This window comes from Rhipicephalus sanguineus, chromosome 3 (assembly GCF_013339695.2).
Source record: "Rhipicephalus sanguineus isolate Rsan-2018 chromosome 3, BIME_Rsan_1.4, whole genome shotgun sequence".
In the NCBI taxonomy this organism is placed as follows: Eukaryota; Metazoa; Arthropoda; class Arachnida; order Ixodida; family Ixodidae; genus Rhipicephalus; species Rhipicephalus sanguineus.
This window is the reverse complement of record NC_051178.1, coordinates 98,504,046-98,524,629: the sequence shown is the minus strand read 5'-3', so window position 1 is coordinate 98,524,629 and position 20,584 is coordinate 98,504,046.

Genomic DNA, 20,584 nt, shown 5'->3' with positions numbered 1-20,584 from the left:
TTTTCGCGTTTTTTGAGGCGTGTAAGGCTTTCGCTTCAATCAGACGACACCTAAAGAAACGTGCGCGCAATGGCTGCCTTAGAAACTTGGTGCAGAAGCTTGGCAGCGTTTTCTTTTCCTATAGGCGTCGTCCGTTTGCTCCGTTGCCGTGTATGAAGAAACATTTACTTGAAACCGATGGCTGGCGTTGTCTTTAATTGCGGAATTCGACAATGGTTAGTCGGCGCGAAGCGCCAGTTCCATGGTGGCTACCTCGGCCGCCGCGTGTTTCAGGACTGCACGTCCGTGTCAGTCCTGAGCAATGTGGCTTCCCACAGATGCATTGTGATAACTGACAAGCCCGGCGGACTACTAAGAATTGGTGTGCTGTATATGCGAAAGAAGCCGAACAGGGGGACTTGGCCTAATTTTCACAAAGAGTTACCATGATGAGACTAACGTAAGCAAACATATATGATTTGTGCTGAGAAAAAAAGCACTCTGGTGCTCCCTCTGGTACTGCTGGAGGAGGGGAGGGGGGGGGGGAGGTCGTAAAGCCAGGATAGTCGAGAATGTTTTTAAACTTCATGGTATATCTTGAAAATTAGGCGCAACTTGGCATTGTCATCCACACGCACACTTAAGGCAATAAAGGAGGACCACACCCCACAATCAGCGCTCGGGCGACTCGCATACAGCTGGCTCCAAGTAAAATTATTTTACGAGTATCATGTGAGCTGCACTGATGGGCATATTTTATGGGGAGATAATGGTTGTTGTTAGGTAGTGTTATTAAGGTATGTCCTATTGTCTAGTTGCCACAATTTTAAATTCGCAAGTGGCGGGGTAATGGGTGATATGTGGGTACCAGTGCATTTGGTGCTGCAAGCGTTGAGGGACGCGCTAGTTGTCATGTATTCATAACGGAAGCGCGAAAACAGTGCAATAACAGGTTTTGCACGAAGAGGCCGAAGCTCACCGGCGTCGTGAATAAAACGTGTCTCCACACGAATGCACTAAACGGTTTGTGTTTGTGGGAGGTCAACGGTGGTTCTCGAGGAAATGTCTGACATGCTATTATCTTTCCCAAGAGAAACTAGATAAGGGGACAAATGGTGAACCACGCCACATGGCAGGAGACGCTCAGGTAGAGAAATTACCGGCCAGTTTTGTCAGGCTATGCCCACCTGCAGAAAGATCATCATCGCCACCACTACCAGCCCTAGATTCCGGCTCGGCAGAGGCTATACATATGTAGAATGGGAGCGCAAATAAACCTAAAATTCGCGTGTAGGTAGAATAATCACATGTGGGCAAATCATATATACGGCATTCTATAGCTGCTACCACAAGACGAATGAAATATTGTGCGTTCGAATGCTTTTGCTTGGGTTAAAATTCTGCAGTAAATATTCAAGGACCCCAATTAGGCCTAAGTAAATAAACCGGTGTACAGGGCCATTTTCAACGGTTCTAATATCGAGAAAGCTGTCGCAAGAGCTGCCAAAGAAAATGCAGAAAAAACTGTTTCCACCAATTAGCCTTGTCTCCCGCGATCTGGTCCAATTCCAAGGAAGCATTGTATGTCAGCCGCAGGCCTCTTAAATATATAGAGTTCAGCAAAAGCAACTCAAACAAAGAATGAGATATCAAAAAATAAGCTCGTAAATAAATTATTCAGGATGCAATATTGCAAAGATCAAAGCGTCCACATGCAAGCTGAATATTCCTATTTTTGCTTCAATGGAAACATGAATCTAGGCTAGAGCACCGAATAACTCCAGCTATCGTTTGCCATACACATGGTTGCAGAACCGATGAATGAGATAAGCGTGTGCTAAGCATACATTCTGGCTTCTAGCTCTTCTTCATAAGGGATGCTGCGCGGCGTGCTACATGGGAGACTAAATACAGAAATAACTAGAGTAAAACCTCGGTGAAACGAATCTCGCGGGGTCACTAAAAATATTCGTAGTCATCCAAAATTCGTATCACCAGGAAACATGCAAAGTTAGTATGCGACAAAAGAAAGTTGGAATGCGTTTTTATTTAGTGTTTCTCAGAGCCGCACCGACGTCATGAACAGCTCTGAATGATTGCCAGTAAAGTTTTTGCACGTCAACGATCATACTTGTACTCTTATATATACGGTGTGTGTGCGCGTGTGTAATTAGTGAACCAGATCTGTTGTGACCCGTGACCGCTAGTAGCCCCTTCGTGCCACTTCCTAATCTTACGAATTCCCCTTTTTTGCATGACATTAAAGTACTGCGGCGAAAGCGACTTTAAAAAGCGTCTTGCACGCGATAGATGAAGGCCAGAAAATTTTGGAATCGCTGTCCTTTGTTGCTGTTACTTTCTTATCGTAGCGGTGTTAGGGGTGCTTTTTGGGAGATTTACGGCCGTCTCGCTCAATATGGAGGTTTGCTCAAAATTCGGGAGTCTCGTGCAAATCGGAGAGTTGGCATGTGTACGCCTACGTTGCGAGGCCTAGCTCCTTCGCCCAGACCGTCCGCTTCGTCTCTCGGTGTCTTCATACATCTTTCGTGAGACTTCATGGTGAACCCGCTGCCCAAGTTTCAGTCTTGTTTCGTAGAACGCCTGATTGTGAGGACATGGCTTGCATCGACGTGGCAGGCACGTGTTAACACAGTACAAATACGTTGCTGCCTTGAGCACAGCAGCACGCGTCAACGCTCTGGAAGAAAACACACTTGATCCCTCCGTCATAGGAATCGGAATAACACGAAAGTAAAGCGTGCCCTTACAGAAGTAACTGAATGCTTACTGCACATTGATATAAGAAAGTTTGCACAATGTATATTGATGTCTGGGAGCTAATGGCGCAATTTAACGTGTATGCACCGACTTTGGTGATTGGTGGTACATCTCCATCCCGATGACTAACGTGCCTGCTGAATGATTAAAGAAACCCTTGTGGTACCTGTAGTAGTTAGCTGTGAAAGCGTAATCAGAGAACTAGGTCTGATAGCCAGAAGAGCGTCGCATATTGGACGCAGAAATTGGGCGCCATCCCGCGGCATGTTAAAATGTGATTGAACACCACGGCCGGAATAGAGGGAAACGCAAAGCGCGTCGTGCCGCCCCGGTAGCCCGGCCGCGATTTTTCTCGGGGCGAGCGCGTGAGCATGGAACGCGGTGTTACAGCCAGGTGAGGCAGGCGCGCGTCGCAGAGCTATTTTTGCTTTGTATTAGCGTGATGCTGAGCGAGGCCAACGCTTTTACGACGCTTGGCCAAAGGTCGCCACCTCGCGGTGTGTTAAGGCATTGACAAAATTGAACTTCTGTTGAAAACGCGCCGAACGGGGCGGACGCGTAACGCGTTGCAGGTGCTAGTCGCGGAGGCCATAGCAATGACGAATTACTTTACCTTACCACTCCCATAGGTCAACACCACCTAGCCGACCGGTAGAGTGGTAGATATAAAAGGCGCGTTCGTAAAGCCTCCAGAGTCTGTGACCGTGGCGCAGTGGACAGCGTGCCCGGCATCTGGTGTTGCGGACCGAGCGGTCGTGGGTTCGGTGCCCCTTGACCGTACCTTTTCTTTTTCTTTGCCATCTGATTGTGTACATTTTTTCGACGTCATTTCCGTGACGGAAATACGTCACTGAAGTCTTGGTGGACACCGGCACAAAACACTTTCGTGTTAAAAAAAAGAAACGCGATGTCAACGCTGTCTGTAATCTAAACGCGAACGCGCATAAAGGCCTCCAAGATTCGCGCGCACAATCTCGGAGGCAACGACTCAGCGTTTACGGTCGCGCAGCGCGCATGCCCGCACCTGCCGCAACTGCCGCGTCTTCCGCGACAGCGCGGGCAGCACCTGTTCTTAACTGTGCTCTAGCGTACGATCGTATCATACGTCGCGGGGTGAAAGTCGGTTCGTAGCAACCGTACTCCAATACATTGCGGACTAATGGGCCTTGGCCGCGACCACAAGAAAATTCGTATCGCCCCGAAATTCTTACGAGCCGTGATCGTATCACAGAGATTTTACTGTATTACTAAATTTCCTTGGCAAGGCAGTGTTTGAACACGGGCCCTCGCGATCCGATGATACGTATCATAGTCACTTGACTAGTCACCCACACTTGCCGAACATTATTTTGTAGAGAGCATATCAATGCGAGCTCCATTCTTCCCGCAGCGAATCACGCACACCTCTGCGGGAGTCATTCTCACTCCGACGTTGTCATGTTTGTGGGGCGCCCAAGGAGGTTGGGGCGCCTGTGGTGTGACCGAGACGTCGAGCGCTAGCGACGAGACGACGGTGACGACGCTGCCGGTCGTTTTGTCTGTGCCTACACAAGCTTATGAAGAGAGATGCTTACCACGAGCCAGCTAAGGGATACTTAAAATACTCAGTGAAAACTGTAGTAACTTAGGAGAAAATGTAATGCTTCACGAAAGTGGTGACATATTCGCTGTTCGATGGCTTTCTCAGCATGGGACTGGCTGATCTTTTTTCCCCTCTTGCACGAAAGCCGCGAAACACACTGGCGTCGGTGGCGGCGGCGGACGACATCGCCACCAAAATGGACGGCTGTTTTGAGCAATAACAACTTACTCTGCAAAAAGAAGAGAACGCTCCATCGCACAGAGCGGCAAAAATAATCACTGAGAATCGCCGGCGCTGTCGTTGGGGGAATTATTTCAATGTTTGCGGAACGCTACCCACATATTTGAACTTACTGCTCACAGCTGACATCTCGACAGCTCTTCGCGTCATTTTCACTGGCCATCTTCGGCATGTATTGTCACTTCGATTATAAGGCGACCTGCTTATCGAACAAAATGAACACAGTAGAGGCAAATTCTGTCATTCACTTCTTTTACAGGTGACACTAAATGAAGGGGACAAAAGCTAAAAATAAATAGCGAGACTGTGCCCGCTTAAGAGCGACGCATGTCAGTGGTTATTAACCGGTGCAGTGAGGAAAGATAAAGAGAAACGTCACACCGACCTGCAATTTAAGTGTACTTGACATAACCTGATTACATCGGCTCATGAAGCGATCGAGTCAGGTGCTGTCTGGAAAAAGGAGGCAACAGAGTGCATGTGCAAGCCTTTCTGGGGGTAATTAGCGCCACACATAAGAACGTTGATGGTTCCTTTATGCCGGCCGGAAGAGAACAAGCTGCATGACATTGTCTTGATATGTTTGAGACAGCCGTAGCAGCGGCCGTCATATTTAATTGCGTTGTATATTACTGCTGCTCTTTGACAGTTTATTTGCGTTTTCACTACGGCTAAGACATCTCTTTTTCCGTCTCGCTCTCTCTCTCTCGCTCGCTAAATAAACACGGAAACCAAAAGAAAAAAAAAAGCGAACGAAACGATAGCAAACATTCCTGGCGTTACAAAGACGCTAGCTGTCCAAAACGAGAGTGAAGAATAAAAATATCGATATACGCCACTCCAGTATGCTCTTTAATAATATATTTACCTTCTCTTGGACCGATAATCTTTACGAACGCATGGCTCCGACATTATAATCGTCGTCAACTTTTCTCTGCCACATTTCTATGCATTTCGTTTAACTTGTGAGAAGCACTTCTTATTAAAGAAATGCCAGCGTATTCAACTTTCGGCACCTAAAGAGAGCAGAGGCTGTTAACTTAAAGGGATAAAAAAAATCTGGAGCCTCTACAACACACCAGTGATCAAAATAACGAAGACACAGTTCACCGAAAAGCAGAGTTAACTTCCTATCACGCAGACCAGATAATCGGCTTTACTTTCAAATTTTTAATCGACTAACGTATTCCGTCGATGTGTCAGCATTCGCAAATTAAAGCACCGTAGTGGAAAAGGAGGCTAACTCGCGCAATATAACCAGCAGCACCGAAAAAGTTAGCGACAGCCGGTGTCAGTCGGCGATGGCATGGAAAATTCAATAAGACTATTTTCGCATATACTGTAATTGAAAAAAAAAGAAGAATTACATAAAAAAATTAAGGCAGCTTTGCACTAGTGGCGCCCAGCTTGAAGGAAGTGCGGAGCTGGACGGCATACTTTGTTCGCCTTTAGTTTTATTTTTCTTCCTTTATTTTTCTCGCTCTGGTCTGTTTTTTCTGTCGCATTTTTTTCTCTGTTTATTGCTACTTATTTCTCTCTCTCTCTCTATCTTTCGATTTCTTTCTCTTTCTATCTTTCTTTTTTTTCCCCTTTCTCTCTCTCTCGCTCTCTATCAGTCTACTTCTCCCTTGCTTCGTCTTTCTATCATCTCCGCTCTATGTCTCTTCCTTTCTCTCTGTTTCATAGATTCTATCTCTCTCTACCTCTATTTCTATGTATTGCTTTACTCTATCCCCTCCTCGTTCCCCACATCTGTCTTCCTCACGCTCCCTACCATTTCCCACTGCTTTGCTATCCTATATCATAAAAGGCTACGCTATACTCTGTTAGCGTTCCTGGATAGCCGAGTGGTTAAGGTGCAGCGCCTTCGGATTTGGGGTACGCGGGATCGAATGTCGCCTCGCGAACAAGTTTTTCCCCTGGAATTTCTCTCTTTCTCTACGTTTATTTCCCTTTTTTCCTCTTTCTCTCTTCCACTCTTTCTTTGTCCTTCTCCCTGTACTCGTTTTCTCGCCCGTGCTAGCGGCATTACCGGCAACGCCACAATGACTCAAAAGTCACTGAAAAAATAAGTCGTGCCTTCGTGTATAACAGCGGAGCTCTTTAACCCATATATACCCAAACTCAGAAAAAATGACGAAAGAAATATATTTTTTTTTCACAAAAATTGTACTTCCACCCTCAAAAGAAAGCACAAGTTCTTTATTTACTTCCAGGTAATCCAAAACTGTTTTTCAAGTCGTCCTATACATAGAGGACAATGGGCATTAGGGGTGTTATGTGTGGGTGTGGTAAGCCTTGAAACATTTCGCGTGCACACCGAAATTACACTTCTTCCTCTCCATGACACTTTCATACAAAGCACGCATTTGCCAGGAGAAAGCGGTCGGCACGTGGCAGCATGACAAGCAAGCAATGTCTAGGCTTGCACACGTTGAGAATGAGGCCTGCTTGGTGTGCTGTAGGTGACGCTAGTCATCATCTAAAGAAATAGCGATGTTAGAGTGTATCAAAGAAGCGTCCTATTTGCAGGACAATGGGCATATATGGGTTCAGTTTGATAAAGTATGTTGCGGGGCTAGTCGGTAATACATTCTCATTTAAAATATTATAGCGCTACATTTGACGAGGACAAGGCAGAGAAGTACATGACAGCACGGGTGCTGTCGCCAAGTATTCTTGAAATAACACACATTGCATTTTATAGCAAAATAAGGCAACGAACGCATGCGCAATCATAAGAGAACAGTAGATTAGGGTGGGCTTTGTGCAAAACTATCACAATCTGTTTAGCATTTTATATTCACTGGCACGCAAGGATACAGACGTGGTGCTGACGCAGGTGTCGCCTTTTTGTGTGAGAAAAAAAATGCTCCCGATAGTTCGCGAGCTAGTCTGTCTTAACTTCTGCTTAGAATTTTGATTTCTTCATGCCGTGCCTCACTGTATCTGCAAGTGCAGCAATGGGCGGGTAAGTTCTAGAACGACGCCGACTTATCTCCTAATGATCGTTCATGTTCCTTGGCGCGCTGGTTGATGCAGCGTCCAGTCAGAATAACGTACACTTTGCCACATGAAAGGGGGATCTCTTAAATCCGTCCTGTCAGGCGCCCATCCAGTCATGTACTTCTCTGTCTTGTCCACATCGAATGTAGCGCTACAATATTTTAAATAAGAATCTTTAAGTTTGAGCTAGCCCCGGCGCCGTTTGCACACACTGCGCCTTTCACTGCCGAGTGATGACGTCGCCATGCATCACCTAGCAACGCGTTGGAGGAAGGAAATGAGAATGAGGAGGAAAGTGGAGTGGAGAAGATGAAATGAATAAAAAAATAAATATTTTGGCGAGTGGGATTCGAGCCCGGGTATCCAAAGTCCGAAGTTGAGCGTCGTTACCCCTAGGCTATCCAGACACGCTAGCAGAAAAAGTATTTATGGGAACCATATGATTTCATTGCTATGGGCAAGAGAACGAGAATGATATAGAAATAGAAAGAAAGAGAAGCAGAGAGAGAGAAATGAAGAGAAAGAAAGGAACAGAAGGAGAATGAAAGCATAGCGGAGGCATCTATAGTATGGTATAGCAACGCGGTGAGTAATGGAAGTAAGGAGGAAAAGGAAATGGAGGAGCGGAACTCCAGTAGCTCCGCTGTTTCCTCAGTCATTGCACCACTAGTGCGTATACCTACCCGAGCATAAAAAATTGCGTTTTTTTATTTGAGAATAGTGTGCTCGTGTCAAAAACATGCCATGGTGCTTGCTCACGTTCGCCTGAGTATGTAGTGTCGCTACCTACGTAAGCATGAAACTAAGTATTGTTTAAAACGCAGGCAGCTCAACGCAATTACACTAGCTTTGGGTGGCGTACTTCAAAATAGTTGGACCTTAGTTTTGTTATTGCAAGAGTTCCAAAAGTTGAATTTATGAATAATTACGACCTATTAAAACTAGCACTGTGAAAACTGTCACTTTGACGATACTTAAAACACTGTTTGGCCTGCGCATGCGATGTAAGCCTTTAAAACAGAAGTAGAATCCGCTGACTTGATCTTTTTTATCAGGCTATAATGCTTGCAAGTTACAGAGATTCATGCATGTCCACAACTCCTAAAAGGGCCTTAAAAGCAAGCTCTCAATAATTTTCGCAGAGATGCCATTATCTCTCCTACCAGTATGTACCGTGCCATTGTGAAACAAGTTCAATTCTGCATAAAGCACTTCCAGAAAAAGAACTGTTATCTCACTCGGCAGAGAGACATCCGCATATATAGCACTGAAAAATGCACAATTTCGCCGAGATGGCGAATAAATGAATGTCATAGCTACATATTGGAATGTTACAGGAAGAAAGGCTTTTTTGCAAACTCATTTATAAAACGCGGCTGCTGCAGTGAGCGAGGCTGTATATGGCTTCAGCGAAAACTTTGAGACAAGAGGCAAACACGTGCAAAGCTATGAGCCATCCGCTGATGGCCTTTAGAGATGCGCTCCACTGCGACCGAACTACGCCCTGCGATCTAAAGTACGCATTTCCTCCCGCAGGCATGTAGCCTCCCCCCCCCCCTCCGTCCTCCGCTCCTTTACGGCTTCTATCTCCATGCGCCTTTCACGCGGCCAAAGACGGGTGGGGAGTGTCCTATCTGCATGAGCTGAGATGGACGGCAGCCTTCGAGCGCGTTATCTCGCACATATAACGTAGGACACGCGGAGCGATGTTCTCGATTTGGACTTTATGCGGAACATCACGGCGGCGCCGAGGCCGACAGCGACGGCACAAGCGCTTGATAGTGTCCATATACATGCTATAGAAATACTAAATAAAAGGCAGCCACATTGGTATTTCTAGTGGTGCGCCTTTGTGAGGTTTATGTTTTCGCTCTTCTAGAGGCAGCAAATAAAATTGTCATAATCTGATTTCTCTACACGAGTGGCTTTCCCTGGAGACGACTAGACTATCGCGGAAGTTCTCACTCGTTTAATGCAGCGATCGAGCGCTGCGGGTTGGCAACGATTCTGTTTTTAGATAAGTATAAATCGAAGTAGAAAGCCTACAACCAAGAAGTCATACCGTTCTCTAAATCGTCGGTTGGCAGTTTGCCCAAAAACGTATACGCTGAAGGACAAAACGAGTGATCGATATGAATAACATTAAAGCTTGCCACGTGCCTAATGTATGCACTTACACAAACACAAAGAGTTCAAGCTTCCGCTTGATGCATTGATTGTGACTATTTAAGTCGCTCGACGTTTGGATCTATATTCATGGTAGACATGCAAAACGCATTATTATCTGTGAAATCGCTGCATATAAACGACAAAACTTCCTGGTGACTCCAGTAAGGCTATAAATTATTCCAAAGAGTCTGGAAGAAAAATATTCCCAATATGGCGAAATACGAACTACAAGCCGAATCAATGCATGATGCCATACATACTTGGCAGAATTAATTTTTTGTGCTTAAACATGCGTACACGTTGCATATTTCCATGCCAGCATTATCGGCCTTCTGCTTTTTTATATGCATACGTCAGTTGCAGCAGGCTTGTGACAACAGACACGTCTGAAGTTAGTGCCTTGTGCACTAAAACTCGCAAGGCAATCATAGTTCGGTTGGCAATGGATGGATTCAGGTAATTTATTATGTGTTGCCGAAGATTCATACTTCACTTTCCCGCGCGTATTGATTTCACAGGGGACTCTTCATAGGTGATAAAAAGGAGAGAAGAATGTTGAAATGCCGACCGACCTATTCATAATACTGTCCGCTACGGAAAAAGAGAAAAAAAAAACAAGCGCCGCACGTTAAAGAACAATAGCATACAAAAAAGAAGTATTAATTAACAGCCATGAAATAGACTTTCCAAGAGTAGGGTTCTCTTTCTTCGTCAGGCTCGTCTTCAAAGGGTCGGCTTTAGGCATATCTAGCTTCTCTTGTACAACCGCAGTAACTGAATAATATGTCTTCGTCAAAACGTGCACAGTTGCACTTGCCACTATTGTGTACATGCTGACTGTCAATTCAGAAAACCCTACTCACTACTACCGCAGGCCAGCATCCCAACCTACGCACTACGTGAATCAAGAACGGTTGGTATCTTTCGCTCAGTGAGCGACATCGAGTTGGCGCTTTTCGAAAGCACTCATAGCTTCAAGTAACATCAAGATTGAATAAGCACCTGGAGCAGCCTTAGCAGCAAGCCCGTCAAATACGGAACAGCAAAAAAAAAAAAAGGTCTTGAAAGCAAAGAGCAGATACACTGCGACTGCGCGCAGTAAGTGTTTTTCTCGAAGCACCACTCACTTTCTATGCAGTTTTCATAGCTCTCCCTCAAAGCACTTGTTTCGGCGCGAAATGCTCTGAGGCGTTGCAAAAGCGCTATGGGCGGGTGGTGGCACAGCGCCCGAGTCAAAGCGAGCATGCCCCGTCCCGTAAGTCGAACTTCTTGTAGGCCCCGCCGACGCGGGTTGCCAAGTTGCCTCAGCCGTATGTACAGCTGAAAATGCAAGAAAACGTTTGGGCGTTCTCCGCCGCTCAATCCCGCTGAGTACGTAAGAAACAGCTTACTAGGACAACGTTAAAATCTAGACGAAACGACAAAGTGCTTGCTGTAAGGACGCATTCCGCATCGCAGCGACAGTGAACTTTATAAAAGAAGCCACGCCGCGATCTCTCAGATTCCTTATCTTCAGATATACTTTGCCCAGTGACAACGTACGTTGCTTGAATGGCGCAGCTTCGCTGATGGGCGGGTGCGAAGAGGCGAGGCGCTTACGTAGTAACAAAAAGAAAGAGAGCGCTGCTACGGCTGCCGATAATTTCACTACAGACAGAAAGAGTAGGATGCCGTATCGAAGTATACACGAAGCATACAAGGAAAATGTCGTTGATTTTGCAAACACAGAAGTGCCGTGTGCATTGGTTCAATTTAAAGCTCCAAATTTAGAGAATGTGTATTTCTCGCACTACTGTACATGTAAGGCGAAAAAGAACACTCTTTGTGGTGCCGCTTCCGCAAGCAATAACGTATTGGTTCACGTGTTTGGTTGCGAAATGTTGCTTGGACCAAATACTATGCGTGCGGCGCGATAACGTCCCGGCATTCGCGGTGCCGGCAAGAATGAAAACGAATAACGCGTTTTAGAGAGCCTTGAAGTGTTCGCATTCCGATTGGCGATTGCTGTACCTACGTTCCTAACATGCTTTCTCAGGGCAATATTTGTGACTACCTTGATCATATCTTCCTTGCGAATCTCCCGGCCGCAAATGCTACATAAAAGACACGCGCGTGTGCTGCATCGGAAGAACAGCAATCAACGATCCAGTATGCTTTGTGTTAAATCTACATTCTTTGCCATTTAGTGTCTGGTGACCACTTCAGCGAGACACTTCTACGAGGCTCAGTGGGAAAGTTGCCTCCAGACAGTAATGTAGTGACACCCCTGAAACCAAAGCTTTGAAACGTGTCGCGTGTGTGAAGTGAAGCGAACTATGAAAAGGCCAATGGATATTGACATGGCTCTGTCAATGGCATGGCTCTGTCCTCCGCAGTTTTTTCACCCGTTTCGCTCCAGTCCGGCTTGAGACGCTCAAGCAAATTCCGCCCAAGCAATACTTGCAATCTCCTTCCATTATGTTTAACTACCACGACCGGCAGAATCACGCTCTGACCTTTGTACACGACTGATACCTCACACTGTCCTTGAAGTGGTATTTGTTCGCCTGTGTACGCGTAAAGTGTGACTTTGGTGGGCTGCCACGTAACATGAGCGAAATGTAAATCGTACACATACTCTGGCGCTACAGTCACAGCCGCTCCTGTGTCAATTTGCAGCTTCGGCGGTTTACCTTCTACCTTAATGTCAACGTCATAAGAAGAGTGTGCCACATTTATGAAATGGTATACTTCGTGCTCGCAGTCCTCGTCAGAACACTGCGCTGCTGTGTACATTTTCTCAAGTGTCCTACTTTAGAGCCATTACGGCATACAGAGTTTTTGTACGAGCATACGCTTGAAGAATGCCCTCTGCCGCATCTTTCCCATCGCTGTTTCTTGGCAACGTGGCTCCTTTGAGTAATTTTCATCCATTTCTTTTGCTGGCTTCAAACCGGATTTAATGACTCCTCTTTGTCCTTATCTTCATAAGCGCCGCCTCTCTTGCCGCTATTTGTCGGTCCTAGGAAATCTTACAGGCACTGTCAAAGGTTAAGCTTACTTCCGCGAACAAAGTTTTCTGCGTCTCTTCATTGCGCACACCTACTACTAGACCGTGAAGGAGCGCATGCTGTAGAAAGTCGCCATAGTTACATTTTCTGCCCAAGTGATATAGCTCGACTATAAAATTTGCTACGCTTTCCCCTTCGTGCTCAGTCCCCTTGTTCAATCTGCAGCGCTCAGCTATCAGCGAGCACCGCGGGCTGTAGTGTTCTTTCAACAACTGCTTTGCTTCACGGTAGGTCTTCTCGCGTGGGGAACTCGACACTATCAGTTTTTTTCAAGATTTCAAAAGCTTCAGCTCCTATTACAGTAATGAATACAGGTAGCTTCTTTTCCTCCTATATGTCGTTCGCTTGCACAAATAGTTCAAATCGCTCAAAGTAAGATTCAAAATTTCGTGACTTAGGATAAAATTCAGCGACCTTCCCTAAGGGCGACATCCCTGTCTGTGAGTAGAAAACGAAGAGTCACCTCTCTGCAGTCTCGTTGCTCCCTCCTCCGTTCGAGTTTCTCTCCGTAGCCCTTCAGCAAGAGGCTCCGCTGGCTGCACCACCTTGATACTTTCGGTGCTTAGCCGGGTGGTGTTGCTCGGGAGGCGTTGCTGTCTGCTGCACGTTGCAAGATACGGTGTCGTACTCGGAGAGCACATACATGACCGGGTGGCTTTTTCAGTCGCCGAAATAGGCCTACTATATCGCCATGCGGTTCCTACGCCGCATTTGCCTACAGGGTTGCAGCTTCCTCGTCGCCAGTGATATAACCACCACGAGTGGCCACAAACAAAGATCTCTTTAATCGATATGCGCATACATTTTATAGCCTGGTGCGACGTCACGCATGCGCTGATATCTGTAGGGCTGCATTCAATTCACGTTATCAAAGCCCGCAGTTGCAGTATATCTTTAGTATTATTCGTATTAGAAAATAACAGCTTTTCGATAAACCTCATCAGGGAGAATTTGTGAGCTCTAATATGGGGCAAAGAGTGTACAATTTTTATGGCGTTTCAGCACAACGCTGTCTATAGGTCACTAGCGGGATCTTTTTTGCATAATGCTAATGCTTCGTATGTGTCACCGCAGCCATACAAACTACTTGTAACCAAGCGCGTGGAAGTGTTAAAACGAAATGAGAAGATAGAATGCGTATTACTGTCTAAAGAAACAAAATAGTAATTTGCGTGCAGTGTATACGCGAGGCAACATTTGCACATGTTGACAGACATACGTTTAATATTATTATGTAAACTGTCGCCTGTTATTGCTAATGCATGCAAACAGCAGCAAACAGCAGAAAAACTGAGTGAGTCCGTTTTACGGCAAACATTTCTTGCAGTGAACATGCTTACGTAAATCGCTCTCAGTGCGTTACAGCACCAGACAACAAACCGTCTGCTGGCTTATCTTCAGTTGTTACATAAAGGTGCACGGAATGTGCTCCTCACCGGACTATACGGCTGTTCGCATTCGGCAGAAAACCGAGCCCCACGACGCGCTTCAGTTAACGTGTTTATTATTACGGCTTCCAACCGCCAACCGACGAACCACCAAAACAAGCGAAAGAGCCACAGAACGTCGTGAGCTTCAAAAACGTAAACCTAGTAAGCCGGAACTGCAAGACAGGGTGAACGGCTGCAACACTTAAGAAAGGGCTTTCCATATGGCTCATTCACACTTGCGACTCACACCCGTCGCTTGGTCATTTGCGCCTGGCGGCCACAAGCGGCTCAGGGTGCCCGATGTTCACACCTGCGTGCGACTTATACGCGCCGCCGCAAAGAATTTACGTCTGTCTGCATTGTCATTGCCTCGTAATATAACCTGACGTCCTGTTTCTCGGCGTGTAATTGGTTCAGAGGTTTGCAAGTGAGGTCGCACGAATGAAAAATCGAGCAACTGAGCCAAAGCACGCGCTTTGTGACAGGGGCGTAGCCAGAAATTTTTTTCGGAAGGCGTGGGGCGGCTTCAACCATACTTTATGCCATTTGCTACTAACTTGGTCGCGCGAGCGGTGCTAGCCGCAGGTGTTAAGCTTTTAGCCCTACGGCCAATATTCAATCCCAGGTCACTACCAAGCGTTTCCTCTCCGTACAAACACAGAAAACATCTACCTTCATGAGTTTGACCTTCAGGCTCAGCCAAGGTCAACGTCGGCGAAAGACCTTCATCCACCATTAATGCAGCACGTTCGCGAAGGGAACAAGGGCTCAAGTGTGGCCTCGTGATTAGCTCCGCCAGCGTTGCCGGAGCTTATCGCGGAGGCCACGGCTCATGGTGAGTATTTTGTGCCGCCATCTCCAGAGGCGCTGGCTGCATCCAAGATAACGTTCTGGTTGAATGTGATTCGAGGTGTACGTTTGGGCACGAGCCTACATGAAGCCTTAGGTTTTAGGGACAACAATGCAAAGCTGAACACACCCGCGATTGAAATAAGAGACGGTTAGAGTATTAGTGGCAGAAAATTAAAGAGAAACGACAAAAAATAAATATTGGAAAAAATAAGGACATTCTGCCGTAAGGGGCAGAGAACTGGGCTGAGAATTAACTTTTTTTCATAGTAAGATAGATTTTATCGAAATAGAGGCATTAGGCTAACATTAAAAAAAGTAAAATATTTTTTTTGTCAAGCCTGGTGGCACACTTTTCACCGCCCTGTTAAAAAGGGGACGCTCATAGCATCAATCCATGCATCCATCACTGCGCGTTCGCGCCGAGAGCGGCGACGACGCCCAGCAGCGTCAGTGTGTTGTCTTGCAGTGCAACAATTCGGCTCCCTTGTTGCCGCGCGTAATCAAAGTGTCGAGACTTCTCGTCATCATTGCCTAAATCAAGCCAAGCAACGAAGGTAAATATCTGCAAAGCAAGGGTGTCGTGCATTTCCAAAGCAGGCAAAACCGAGCTATCACTCGACAAAGTTAGTATAACCGCGTTCAGCCACAGCAATTTTTAAAAATTTTCTACTGGATTTCTTACCATTCTATACTGATGTGCGGAGAACACGATGATATTGTATTTTTGTTCTACTCTTCGCTTGGGCTGTAATTCTTATTCTTGAACAATAAACGGCACAGGTGTAGAAGCTGAAGTATACAAAACTAAATTTGCGAAGAGACATCAGACCTCGGTGAGAATATACGCCAGTAACATTTACGACATTTCAAAGTAGTGAAGGTTCTAGTATTACCACTTGTTAGGCAGAGACATGCTAAATGTTGTGCAGATTATCTCACGCATAGGTGACCAATGCTATTGCTCTAAGAGTTTCAGAGCTCTTCCTCTGCCGCCGTGGCAGCACACGCTTGTATCAACGTCAAACCTCAATAACTAAATAGAATCTCGCATTCCGCAGCCGCTCAAAAGCAAGCGCACGGTCCTGCCTATGCAAACTGAGGGTTCGAAGCAGGGCAGAGCAGCTGCCTCTCGGCGATGCTCGAGAATGCCTACCAATGCGTAGGGAGTGAGACGGGTAGGACTCCTCTTGTAGAGAGCCTTGATTAATTACGGTCAGCGGTCGCCTTTCATCTCGGACAGGTCACTCCTCGTCTTATAGCAAAGCGTGTTTGGTTTCCCCCCCCTACCCCCCCCCCAAAAAAAAAATCGCGCTCGCCTCATTCTCTAAGAAATAAAAGCTCAACGCTTTAATTAGAGAGTCTCGCATTATAGGTGCGCTCGCCGTTTGCTTGACATAGGACTTTCCGAGAAGCGACCGTAAGGACATTCCGAAAATATAGACGTGCAATAGTCGACGTCTAAGAGCGCATAGCCTAGTGGAGGACGAATACTGAGCAAACACTTCAGACGAGACTGCTCTACGGGTTAGCAAACCAGGGAACCTGAGTTATCATTCGGGAAGAGCTTTATCGACTATAATGGCATGGGATTGCCGAGCAAATATGGAATTTAAATTTACTGAAGACGCTTGAGCGGTTTGGCATTTATTTCACTGTTGAAAAACTGATTTTTTTGTTATTTTGTGCACACCTTGCGGCGAATATATTTGAGTTCCCGGAATTTCACGAAATGACTTTGTAAATTTCCTTTGAAGACGAACGAAATTCACATTATGTTTCAATTCTTGGTGTGCCAACTGTTGTACAACTGCCACCGTAATTGAGACATACTCCAGGGTTCTATATCAGTAGCTGCGTACAGTGAAGGCCCAACTAACCCAGTAACAGAGTGTAATGGGCTTCTGTTAACGAATATTATGCATCTGTCATCGAAGGGGTGCACGCGTTCATGTATGAAGGTAACCATTTGTGCTGGTGGTTTTACTTCTTTCTGGGCACCCGTTGCACCAACTTAGGCGATCTCAAGAAGAAAGGACGAGTTGCTATGATGTACATACAGTGAGCTTGAGAGAAATGTAAGCTTTCCTGTCTTGAATGTATCTGATGAGTCACAAACACATAGTGGTAGCTCAGTTCTCCCACAAATTTAAGTGCGGAATGCTACCACAACTTCAGAAAGGAGCGCAAAACTTTAGCCAATTAAGTGCATTTTACAATGACACGTGATATCCAAATTTTCCCTAGAACCAGTGTGTCTCGAATCAACAGTGTTAGCCAGGTATGGAGCAACAGTGCGGTTGTCCGCAAATATAATTCGCACCATCGCTCAATAGTTCTGTGTCATGAACATGTGAAAGTGCTCTTGCGTCTTTTATTGAGACTGTATTGCTTCACGAGATCAAAGGCCTGTTCAGTGCTGCGGTTGAAGTTTCACCAGTTAAAGCTCCGCAAAGCGAGATCAGATTCACTCCGTGGAACATCTCACCCTCCTTTCTCTGTGCATAACGCAAGATGATTTGAAAACTCAGTGGTTCTGCAAGAAATATGTTGAAGCACATCGTTTCATCTACACTGGTGGGAGATTATACATTAAGGTAGGTAACACATTATGCGGCGTTGCTGCGTTACTTCATATCTACAGGCCCACCATTGCAACACGTTCACTCGGCAGTTCCTTTAAGAAGAACGGAATATTTAATGTGTTGCGAAATACTCGATAATGAGATTCGAGCGTGGGTCACCAGTGAATAATCGTGCAGTTAATTCAAAGACGTGGCCTGCTTGCATATTCGCTACATTACTACGAAAATGGAGAGCGTGCCTCCGCAGTCGCGATCATACTGTCGTTGATCGTGTGTACCCATCTCTTCCTAAAAGTGTAACCTTTCGCTTGATTCAATATTTAGTCTACCAACTTAAGGAGTTGAGCAACCTTGCCAAATAAGACAGACTAAATCGAAAACAAAAAATCTCACCGTCTCTCCGTAAAGGGAACCCTGAGTAGTATGCGAAGCAGCCATGAGTCGACTTAAAGTTCTGTAAATTCAAGCTATCGAATCCAGACCTGAAAAATCAGCGAATCCTGGTTCAACGGGCACGAGAGATGGCAAAGGCCTACGGCTACCTGGAATAAGGAGGCCGTCCACCTCTTGGGCGCACACTGCACATGCTCAAAATAAACGTTTATTCTCCCTCTCTTTATCACTGTTCTGGTACTTCCATTCTAGGTTCCCCTAGAATGACGACACGCAAGCGGCGTGGTTTCGAAAATCTTTAAACATGCGCGTTAAGCTATATACCCATACAATACAATGCAGAACGTATGTCCAGAGCATTTTGAACAAACATTTCCATCGAAGCGGTTTTTCTTGTATTCTAGTGAGCTCACATCTCTCCCGAAATAGTTCAGATTCCGGAGGACCAGTTTTCATGCTTGCATGACGCGCAGCGCACGCTTATCTAACTCCACTCCTTTTGACGCAATGACATCACGCAATTTTAGTGTGCCGAGGGGGTCGATTGACGTTACTTTAGTAGCTACAAGTGCGTGCACACGATGCTATACTATTTTCTTCCAAGTGGCACTTTCCTCGTTTGAATGAAATTTTGAAAGCCTTCTGTTTTATCGCAGGCTAATCGGCTTGCTTATTTTCCGGACACTACTACCGAACATTTATTGCTAGGCTTCTTGCTCCTACCTTACCAATGTTTAGCCTAGCTTTTCGGTGCATGTTTTCCCGTCATGCCAAAAGGGCCAATACTATAGCGACGCTGAAATAATTAAGCGTGTTGATACTTGAAATAGTTCCATGAAAAGTAGATATAGCGTGGCGGCTTTTATCCACTTGGTTAGCTTGTGCAGAACACGACCGCCGTTGTGGAAGTATAAGTCCGACTTGAAGGTGTGTCGTGATGACCCAAGTTCGTTTTCATTCGAGCAAAGGAAAAACGCCTTGCCGAGTGCAATATTTTCTCGATTTTTCTAGCCACCACGCTCAGCACTTGCACATTCTCGCCAATTCGGATGGCCCTACATTAGACGTCTACGAGTTGATAGTAATATAAGCAGATTATTGAGCGAGATAAGAAATAAGGCATTCGGGGGCGCAGCATGTCTCTGTGTACATGAAGATATGTTTCAAAATGAACTGCTGTGTGTATTTTTCAACAAATGAGTTGAGTATACCATAGTTAATTAATGAAGATAAGTCAATAAAATGCGAACCGGTACAAAATGCAGCTCAGCACATCAGTAATCTGAGCATATTTCTGTGTCAGGAAGTGCAGGTCTTTCTCAGTAAAAGCTCATGAACAAAAATTAAGCTGTAGCAGTATTCGTCATATATTTTTTTCCGAAGAATTGGTTCCGTGCGTTGGAACATTGCGACTATAGCCTTACTACTTCAAAACAAACCGTTATTTTCGTCTGGGGCGATGCAATTAGAGGCACTTCACAGCACTTACATTTTGGAAGACCGCACACTGGTGTTAGAAGCACAAAATTTCGCTATGCGCGAGGTAAAAAAGACTGCGTCTACTTTTTGTGGAGCAGTATTGGTGGGCCGGAGCACTCGTTTTCCTGGAGACATTGTCGTCAACGGACAAGTGTCTGCCCCTTGAGAGTTATTTGGAGTGGACCCAGGACATCGATATTCTAGAATATACCATGACGACCCGAAAAAACTCACGGGTCCCTTATGCATTCACCTAAGATGATTCCAAGGCGAAGGCCACCTTCATTTTCTTTTCAGTCTATGTATTGATCCTGCCGCGCCGCCCTCTGAAAGCTTTCTGCACATAAAGTGATTTTGCTATGCATCCAGGAGCGGAGGCACCTCGGCTGGTTTTGCACTGCCTTTGACCAAGCAAGGATGTCGTGTGATGACGTCACCATGTGGCGTCACGTTATGTGACGTCACAGCAAGACGACATGATGACGTCACACATTGTGGCGGTGTGTGACGTCATGATGCCGTCATGCGATGGCGTCATCACGTGAGGATGCTCTTTAGCATCCCTCGTGTGGGCGCCGTCGATGGGGGGACGCCGGTCAGTTTTTGCGTTTGATGAGGCATCTAAGGCTTTCGCCTTACAAAGCAGGCGCAATGCGCGAGTGTTTAACAGGCTAGCAAGTAAGCGCATGGACAATGGACACGTCCAAGCAAATAGCGCGTACTCTGAAGATCAAGATGAATCAGCGATACGAGTAGTTGGATAACCAGTCATTCAAGGTAACACCATGGACATCTGTATTTCTCGCTAGCTTCTTCTTTTTCAATTTTTATATGTGGTATAAGAACAAGAGGAAGAAGGGGACTACAGTTAGCTGTGATATATGTGGTTTCGCCTGCGCTAATGTTATCCTCGTCAAGGCGCTCGAAGAACAAGATGAACTAGATTTCTCTTTGGCTCGAGCGCGAGCGGCTGGCTACGGCGCTACGGCAGACAAGCCTCGACCCTAAGCAGCTTCGCCCCTAAAACAAAACGCGCGGCGCAAA